General features: G+C 41.7%; 1 non-coding gene across 1 annotated transcript; it reads left to right on the forward strand.

Annotated features, from left to right (window-relative positions):
- The first annotated feature begins 9,687 nt into the window (after positions 1–9,687).
- On the forward strand, positions 9,688–9,762 carry Trnal-caa (transfer RNA leucine (anticodon CAA)). The gene has a single exon. It is a non-coding gene; the product is annotated as a tRNA-Leu (tRNA).
- The last annotated feature ends 663 nt before the right edge of the window (positions 9,763–10,425 follow it).

Genomic DNA, 10,425 nt, shown 5'->3' on the forward strand with positions numbered 1-10,425 from the left:
TTCACGTTGTTCCTATCTCTGTGTCATGTTGTTACTGTTTACGTATTGTATGGGAATTTGGGTACTGCGTGTAATACTGTCTCCTCTGGAGGCGATTCTTTGGCGGGTTAGCCCTCTGGCCGTGCGCAGGTAGAGCCTATCTGTGGCGGAATTTTTTAACGAAATTTTTCGACCTTTGCGGGGCCAGGCTGAGAGCGGATCCCGCATTCTCCCGGATTAAACAGAGGGTCGATGGCCGCTCTTGAGCGCAGCGAGCCGTATATACACGCGCTGCCGGCTCGAAATGCGTACTGGACTGACGGGCCGGCGGGGCAGGGTCCGGGTGATTACGAACGCCGGCCGCGACCTCCAATAAGCCGATTACTGCTGGCGCTGGAGAGGCGCACGTGCCGCGGGTTGCCGCGCTGCCAGGGGCCGGCCGCAGCGCGGGCAAACAGCCACCGCGCGCTCCGTCTCACCCGGGCACCTTTCCTCTGGCCTTGTTTTGCATGAAAACAGAAGATACTACCGCTGCAAGTGGCTTTTGGAATCATGGATCTGTAATGGGAATTCTCTGCTCTCTGCTGTACTGATACGGAACAAAGGTCGGTATACTGGGATTTATCGTCCCGTCGGATGAGGAACACTTAAATCTTGTCTGAGCGCTTTAATAGCCGAGCGTTGTTTGGCAAAGGGCATTCATTCTGAATAAAATACTCTTCGGGCGTAAGCCACTTGTTATGAAGCATTAAAATAACTGTTAAGCGAATGTTCCTACCGTCTTTGCAATGATATTCTACAGAGCGACTAAACATATGATATCTGCGGGACATCCTATCTGTACTTGCTGTCTTAATTCTCTTATCAGCTCACGACTGATCACACATTCTAGAATATCATTAGAAAGTTCATAGTCTCTGGAGGGGTGGCTCTGCGGTAGACTGTTGCCCGTGCAGTTCTAGCAGGTGACTGACAGGCAACAGCGAGCACTGATGCTGCTTCGTAATTCTGTTTGGCAACTTTTTTATCATGTTGGATCCGACCAGTGAAGCTGTTGGCTGGTGGTCACTGCAGACTCATTGAACTGAGGTTGTTGATAACCAGGCTCTTGGCAGCCCTTAGTCATCCATCTTGTTCATGCTGTAGCGGCATTTAATTATTTCAATAGCCACGCTGCCATTTATTTAAGTTTCAGACCAAAAGTGGAGTCCAGCAAGGTACTCTGCCTCCACTATTGCCGAACACTTTCATCGATCTCATAATGAAGAACATCAATCAGTCAGATGCACAGTTAAATTCCTTAGATTTTTCTGACGATGACTTTTCTGGGGAGAAACGGAGAACAGTTAAGGCTGGATCAATAATTATACTAATTCCAGAAATACAATAACAAAATAAGTAAAACTAAAATAATAGTAATTGTAGTGATTAGAGAAGGGTGCCCGGAAAAAATCGAGTTAGTTATTCCTGTAAAATGTGGAATACTTTGGCTACCTCGTAAGGGTAATTTATTGAGAGCCTCTACCCACGAAATATATTTCAGACAATATTCAGAACATCTCGTGGTTTTACCAACACGTTAGGCCCCTTCAATGAGATTCCAAGGGGCCAATCATAGGAAAATCAATTATGTAAGACAGCGAAATCAAGCCAGTCTTGTAGAAAGGTGCACCGTTACACTCATCACCACTTAAGGCGTCAGAGGTGAAGTTCTTGATGCCCGCGATATACAGGGTTATCAAAAAGTCAGCATAAATTTTAAAACTGCATAAATCACGGAATAATGTAGATAGTGAGGTACAAAGTGACACACATGCTTGGAATGACATGGGGTTTTATTAGAACCAAAAAAATACAAAGTTCAAAAAATGTCCGACAGATGACGCTTCATCTGATCAGAATAGCAACAATTAGCATAACAAAGTAAGACAAAGCAAATATGATGTTCTTTGCAGGAAATGCTCAATATGTCCACCATCATTCCTCAATAATAGCTGTAGTCGGGGAATAATGTTGTGAACAGCACTGTAAAGCATGTCCGGAGTTATGGTGAGGCAATGGCGTCGGTTGTTGTCTTTCAGCATCCCTAGAGATGTCGGTCGATCACGATACACTTGCGACTTCAGGTACCCCAAAGCCAATAATCGTACGGACTGGGGTCTGGGTACCTCGGAGGCCAAGCATGACGAAAGTGGGGGCTGCACACACGATCATCATTCTAATAAAACCCCATGCCATTCCAAGCTTGTGTGTCAATTTTTACATCTCTATCCACATTATTCCGTGGTTTATTAAGTTTTCAAATTTATACTGACTTTTTAATAACCCAGTAGAAAACAAAAGTGGAAAATTAACAAAAGAAAGTGATGATAGATGTGGCTCTTATTACAACTGTAGCGCGTCAGAATATCTAGACTCAAGTGGATAGAGGATACGGTAAGGATGGAACAGACGAGAACATCCTGAGCAAATCTGGAAAGAAATCTTGAAGGAAAAACAAGAACACGTTGGATGAACATGATAAACATTGTTATCGCAGACTGAGCAGGCACTCTGTACAGTGTCATGAAGAAGAGCTTTTATCTTGATGGGAAGATTCGCAGGAGGCTTGTACACAGCACCCATTGAACTGGTACTGTTTGATGGCGGTGATGATGAAAAACGTGAAGGTGGTGGTTGTGGTGGCGGTTTTGGTTGTGGTGGTGACTAATTCCCCGTCGGCGAATCGATCATTAGCGAACAGATGAATTATAAGGGAGAATCGCCTTCAGCGATTTGGGTGTATTGGGGAAAAATGGTAACAAAATGGACAGTTGGGAATATACTTTATTTCTCAGGAATGTGAGTAGAGGTACTGTTAGACGTAGCGCATTGTTCAAGAGACTATCCTTTTAATTCTCGTATTTTTCTTTTAAAATTTATGTTGATGTCATGCAGCGAGCAGTACCAAATACTATAAGTGCTACATTTTATGATTAAAATAAATTTATGTAAGTATCTGATGACGGATCATAATAACATGTCATGCCAACAGACAACAAAGACAACTGAGAAACGAAATAAAAGTACTGAAGTGATACTAAGAATCATATTCTGGTTGCACTTGCTTTCCATTAAATAATGGTAAGCAATTCCAAACCGAAACATTGTGACCACTTCCAACTGCGAGACTGAATGCTATCCAGTGACATTATGGCGATGTGACGTGGTAAAGGAAGTATGTCCAAGCCGCAGTGCATGTTTCCAGCAGCCGTTCGCCTGAGTGACAACGTATTTCGATACGACCAGTGCCCTGAAGTAACTAAAAACTTGATTCACCCTACCACGTGACACCTTTTAATTGGTCCACGGTTCAATTTCGACGATCTTGTGCCGACTTTAATTGTAATTGACAGTGTTGTTAGGTCAAGGTGGGAACACATAATGATTATCTACAGTGGAGTTCCATGTTCAACAATGTACGCTGAACGAGGTGCTCCGAAACACTTGTACCTGCACCACATTTATCTTGATTTATAGAGTAGACGAGCCTCTGGCGTTCCGTGACGAGGCGCAGACGTCCAGCAACTTGTCGCATACTAGTGGCTTCACTGTCATTCAGTCACTTTCCATAGACGCACAAGACAGTTTCACGTGGAAAGCCTACCAGCTGTCTCGTTTGGAAGAAGATCGCAATACGTGCCGGGCCATAGCGATCTGTGTCAGAGACTCTAATGTCAGTAGACTTCCCAATTCTGGCGACATATCGACGCCAAAATGAGTCTCCTTTCGTCTCTGCTCATTTAGATACTTTTTTACCTCATCATCTGCTGCAGTAACACTAGGACTCATTCGCCCTCTCCATGGTGATTGGTCGTAGTGTTTTGCCTTATCAGAGTATATATCTGTCAAAATTAAGTGCTCCCCTAACAAGGCTTTCAAACGCATGCAGCAATAAAATCTACCTACACATGAAGGAATCATGGAGACGAGGGACCTAAGAGTAAAGAAAAGTAAACAACCTTATCGAAAAATATTCCCTACACTATATCCTTCGATACGTTGCTTAAGGAACGTCATATCTTGAAGACTAGTGACCTTAATGACGCTTTTCCATTTGAGAAACTGGCTAGTGGTTCCGTTCTCCAAATTTGTCACTAACAGTGCGAAATTTACCCTGGAAGATGTGCATATATCATTCAGGAAATATAGTTTAATTAGCATGTTACGTCTGATAAGAAGTTACGATCTCAGCTGTTGTACAATATTACAAGAGTGTTCTGCCCTTTTTTGCCTAAAAAGGTTCTTGAGACGTTTGTCATGCCATTTTTTAAATATTATTCATCAAATCAAGGGATTGTTCATCAGACATTAATTTTTTAATCAGCACTCCTACAAATATTTCTTGTTAATTTTTATTTCATTGCTCTTTCAAAAATTACCCCAAAGATACATGAATCTACGTGAAATTTTGCCCACAGTGGTGACAAATATTTTACGAGATCCAGTTTAATGTACAAAAGAGGAAATTTAAATATTTTTGGTCGAAGAATATGATCACTTTCTCCTTTCCTGCAGTAGTTCACATCGGATAGCCTATTTTCCAAGAATAGTGTTTTTTTCTGTCTCTGCTGTTCTACTAGCATAGAAAGTAGCAGTGTTATGTCCAATCGAAGTGACTGCCGAGAAGAGCTTCAATTGTAGTTTCCCCATCAATTGTAGTTTCTCCATCAATTGTAGTTTCCCCATTTAAGACATCTGTATTTCGCACAACGGTTACGCAAGAGTAGCAGATTAAACTTTCAGGATAAGAACAGAAGATTTGTTCCCATTGTGCAGACGTACTACTTTGAGGCTAAAGTTACTGGAATATATGAACAAGGGCCACTCCTTTACATGCAAATTATAACCAGCTCCAAACGGACTGTGTTATGGTACAGGAGTCGTTGGAAGTGGTAAGTGCCTGGGGATGTGGGGGCATAAATATCTATCTATAAAGTTCAAAAACATTTATGAATAACATAAACCAGAAAATTAGAGCACTCGAGCATCATAAGTAAGTTATTTTTGGGTCATCCGTCTTCTGACTGGTCTGATGTGACCAGCCACGAATTCCTCTCCTCTTCATCTCAAAATAGCACTTACAACATACATCCTCAATTATTTGCTGGATGTATTCCAGTCTCTGTCTTCCTCTACAGATTTTGCCCTCTATAGCTCCCTGTAGTACCATGGAAGTCATTCCCTCATGTCTTAACAGATGTCCTATCATCCTGACACTTCCTATCATCCTGTCCATCCTCCTTGTCAGTGTTTTCCACATATTCCTTTTCTCTCAGATTCTGCGCAAAACTTCCTCATTCCTTACCTTATCAGTCCACCTAAAAAAATACGGGCATAAAGGGCTCAGATTGCCTCCTTACCATTGCCATTTCAACGCAATAGAGCTGATTTGGGCTCAGGTTGAACGGCATATTGCTACAGAAAATAAGAGATTCACATTAGCCGAAGTGGAACGCCTTTTGAAAGAGGCAGTTGAAGTTGTGACATCGGTAGACTGGCAGACGGTAGCGCACCACGTGAAAGGAGTGATACAGAACGCATGGAACAATGAAGGTATCTTACAAAAAGGGTCGAAGACTTTATTATATCTGTCAATACGAGCAGCGACACGGATAGTTCTACTGACTCTGACTCTGAATTAAGCGGTGTTTTCGCATTGTCTGATTACTGTGTAGTGTACTTACTGCCATTAAATTTTGTGTTTGTGAATTTTTTTCGATTAATTCTTATTCTTGTTTTGAGACTAAGAAACACTGTTTGGCCAACTCTCGTCATCTCCTTACGGTAAGTTAGACTGAATTTTGATTCTATTTCATTTTGTATATACACCAAGATGTTATTCAATGTGTGTAATAGTTTTCGAGATTTGCAATCTAAAGAAGAAAACTTTTTCGGACGCGGAAATTTCTCACACTTCAATAGTTAATGTAACAACGGCCCTAATTAAAATTAAGAAAAGATATTTGATATGCTTATAGATACTACTGAGACCGATGCTGTACGTAAATTTCAAAATATTTACATAATGTTTATAGGAGATAGAGATTTTAAACGTCATACTTGTTTCGAGTTCAGTACTGATAGGGTTGCTTAAAAACACTGTTTTCAGAAATTTATATACAGGAAACGTAATTCACAACGAAAACTTTTAAGGATTCTTTGCCGAGTGCATTATTTTGGTAATGAAAGGAAAAAAATGGTTTTCTGTGACACCAATAGCTTTTCAGTAATGACGTGATAAGTTAGAAGCTGTTTGCGAAATCGAGAATTTAAATGGTTTCAAACAAATTAACGTAACTCTTATCCTAATTAAAATTAAGAATAGATATTTGACAGATTGAGAGACATTGTAGAGATATTCATCATATGTGGGTTTGAAATTTCCAACATTCGCCTGTAGCACTACATCTCAAATGCTTCGATTCTCTTCTGTTCCGGTTTTCCCACAGTCCATGTTTCAGTACCATGTACATTCTCAGAAATGTCTTCCTCAAATTAAGTCTGAAATTTTGTCTTCCTCAAATTAAGTCTGAAATTTGATGCTAGTATATTTCCCTTGGCCAGGAATGCCCTTTTCTCAATTGCTTTTGATGTCCTCCTTGCTCCATCCGCCACTAGTTGTTTTGCTGCCTAGGTAGCAGAATTCCTTAACTTCACCTACTTCTTGACCATCAATCCTGATGTTAAGTTTCTCGCTGTTCTCATTTCTGCTACTTCCCATTAATTTCGTCTTTTTTCGATTTAATCTCAGTCCATATTCTGTACTCATTAGAACCGGCAGCATATTGGCGAGGCATTCGTATTCATGGACGACAATTCGCGCCCCCATCGTGCACATCTTGTGAATGACTTCCTTCAGGGTAACGACATCGCTCGACTTGAGTGGCCAGCGTGTTCTCCGCGCATGAACCCTATCGACGTGCCTGGGTGGATTGAAAAGGACTGTTTACGGACGACGTGACCCACCAACCACTCTGAGTGATCTACGCCGCCGAATCGCCGTTGAATAGTGGAACAACCTGGACCAACAGTGCCTTGATGAACTTGTAGATAGTATGTCACAATGAATACAGGCATGGTTAATGTAAGAGGACGTGCCACTAGGCATTAGCGGTACCGGTGTGTACAGCAATCTGAACCACCACCTCTGAAGGTATCGCTGTGGGGTGGTACAACATGCAATGTGTGGTTTTCATGATAAATAAAAAGTGCAGAAATGATGTTTATGTTGATCTCTAGTCCAATTTTCTTTACAGGTTCCGGAACTCTCGGAACCGAGGTGATACAAATTTTTTTTTTATGTGTGTATTTCAAATTCAAATGGCTCTGAGCACTACGGGACTTAACTTCTGAGGTCTTCAGTTCCCTAGAACATAGAACTACTTAAACCTAACTAACCTAAGGACATCACACACATCCATGCCCGAGGCAGGATTCGAACCTGCGACCGTAGCGGTGGCACGGTTCCAGACTGAAGCGCCTAGTGTGTGTATTTCTCTGAGGCTACATCCAAAGTCGGCTGCAGTTATTTTTAACCGCTGAAATACACGTTGTGTGGAAAGAATACACCGCCGAATCTGACGATGGATATGGACGTCATTGTACCGGGTTATTCATTAATATATCTGAGCTTTCTGAAGACTGATACACCATATCTACGGAGAGAAGGATAACACATATCAGTGGACAGAGCATCTCTTCAAGTTTCGGTTCGAATTGTTCTAGGCAGACATGTCACTGCATGTAAATAGTCCACACCGAATCGTTGCATGGAAGTAGTTCGTGCCTTCCTATAGGCAATTCAATGAACAGATTTTCAAAGCGGGCTGCTGTTGTACCTTCCTAGACAATTTATGTCAGTGACTTCAATGAATTGCACGGATTTGTTGACGTTTGCCGCATTACAAACGGTAACTACACTGAGCATTTCTAATATTGGTTAAAACTTGGGGAGATGCGCATATTACACTGATAGGTATCTATTTTCTGTATTTATTTTAGTGTTCACACACTTGTCTCCTGAACCGCTGGAGATATTTATGAATCCCATATTTTCAAAATATGTATCATGTCGCAACGTATTGAACTATTAAAACTAATTCTTTTATTTTCTTTATTGTCCATGTTAATAAACAATTTGTAACACGTCCGGGACTACAAATGGCGGGGGGTGGACCCTTAAACTGGTTTCTCACTTCGGACCGTGCGCCCTGTCCACACCACGTTACCTGACAATCCCACGTCGGTCGTATTGTTCTGCTCCACACTGCTGCTGGCTTGACTTATCAAAATATGCAAGCTAGTTAGGGGAGCCACTCAACGTCAAAACACAACACTGTCCGACGTCTGGTATGAACAACTATATTCTGAGACGATAAAAGAAAATCTCAGGTTGCACTGTTTACATTCAAAGTCATAAGTGTTTATCCCAATTAATGGATGATTACCAGTCCACAATATCATTCCGACGAGCGTACGCGTAACCGACACGACGCGAGTGTTGATGATGCGGAACGCGATGATTGAACGCACGTTTTCACGCTCGCTACAAGACACTGGCACTTAAATGCTCTCTTTTGTGGTAAATAGTATTACCGATTCGCATTAGTTTATTCTGGGAGACCGAACACGGCGCGGATGATTGATGCTGTACGACACGCAACGAGAGGATACACAAATACGTTATCGGCGGCACTGCTTATTTTTAATTACTTCTTGACGCACTTTCCTCTGAATTACTTCCATATTGAATCACTTTACTGTAATAGCACTTGCAGCAACACTTTAACTTCCATACCAACAATGCTTCTCACATGCAGAGCTACTCACAACACAACATAACAGTTCCGTGTCCCGCGCTCGACTCTGCAAACGCGCTGCCCGCAAAGATTCTCCACAACTAATCCAGCGATATGACACTATGCTTACAAATTGTGTTGCTAAATTTTATATAGTATATATGAATAGAATTATTTTAGTGAACACTGACACAAATATGTGTTTTCCATTTGAGAAACTTTAATATTTTTCTTTATTAGGTGGTTTAATTAGTTACATGTTCCATAGATAACGTGAAAAATATATTTATCGAAGTAGAGTGGAACGAGTCAGTTTTGGTGGACAGGTGTAGTGGTCAGAAGCGCAAAGCAGTCAGCCTAAGGCATTCCTGTTTTTTAATCTGAGTGGTAGTGAAACACCATACCTTACACAATACATATCATTTGTTGATTCATTTAGCTTTCTGTTTCGTTCAACATCACGTCACTGAACTTCTGTAATTAGTGTAAGATTAATCCGATACTGTAATGAAGTGTAATATCTGTAATATGAGTAAATGATATGTATTGTCTTTGTCATATAATCTCTTTGGTTATCTTTAAAATTAGATAATTTTATTTAAATAATTTTGTGTAGAACTACCTATATGTGCAAATGATTTGTTTAAAATGATTGTTTGCTGTTATGTAAACTGCTGAGCTTCACTTAGGATTCTTTTAGTCTGATTTAAAGTAGTTGTCACTTGAAACTTCCTGGCAGATTAAAACTGTTTGTCCGACCGAGACTCGAACTCGGGACCTTTGCCTTTAGTGGGCAAGTGCTCTACCAACTGAGCTACCGAAGCATGACTCTCACAGCTTTAAAGTTGTGAGTACCGGGCGCGAGTCGTGCTTCGGTAGCTCAGTTGGTAGAGCACTTGTCCGCAAAAGGCAAAGGTCCCGAGTTCGAATCTCGGTCGGGCACACAGTTTTAATCTGCCAGGAAGTTTCATATCAGCGCACACTCCGCTGCAGAGTGAAAACATCTCATTCTAGTTGTCACTTGACAGGTAACAGGCTGCAGGGCTCCCGCCACCAATAAACCAATGGCAGCCGGCGCTGTCGGCTGCCACTGCGTTGCCACTTCGCTCTGCTGAGCTGAGTAAGGCATTGTGCCAGACAGTCCTCAGCGAGCCGTTGTAGACGTGCGGGTGAGAGATTTGAGTGTTTGAGTGACTTGTAGCTTTGCGTGTTTAAGATGCCTGATGAAAGCAGTCGCAAGAGAGGGAGGCTAAAGCTGCACACTCCTCGGAAACCTCAAAAAAGTGGCTGACATGACGTCGTTATACGCAGTCAGGCGCGTGAATACGTGTGTTCCTTAAGGGGGTATTTTGAGAGAGAGAGGAATGCAGGAGGGCCTCTCGTTCCTTTGGATATGGTGGTGGAGCGAACTGCAGCTGCTCTGCAAGTTAGCGAACGATCAGTAATAAGAATCTGCAAGGAGAAATTCACGAGAAGAGGCTCAAGTGAATCATCTAAATTGGAGACACATGGGAAAAAGAGGCGACTAGAGAAGAGGGTCACAAAACTTGACTCTTTTCAAGAAGATGTCATTCGTCGTCAAATATACGCATTTTATTCGAGGAAG

The sequence above is a fragment of the Schistocerca serialis genome, chromosome 1, assembly GCF_023864345.2.
Source record: "Schistocerca serialis cubense isolate TAMUIC-IGC-003099 chromosome 1, iqSchSeri2.2, whole genome shotgun sequence".
NCBI classification, from domain to species: Eukaryota; Metazoa; Arthropoda; class Insecta; order Orthoptera; family Acrididae; genus Schistocerca; species Schistocerca serialis.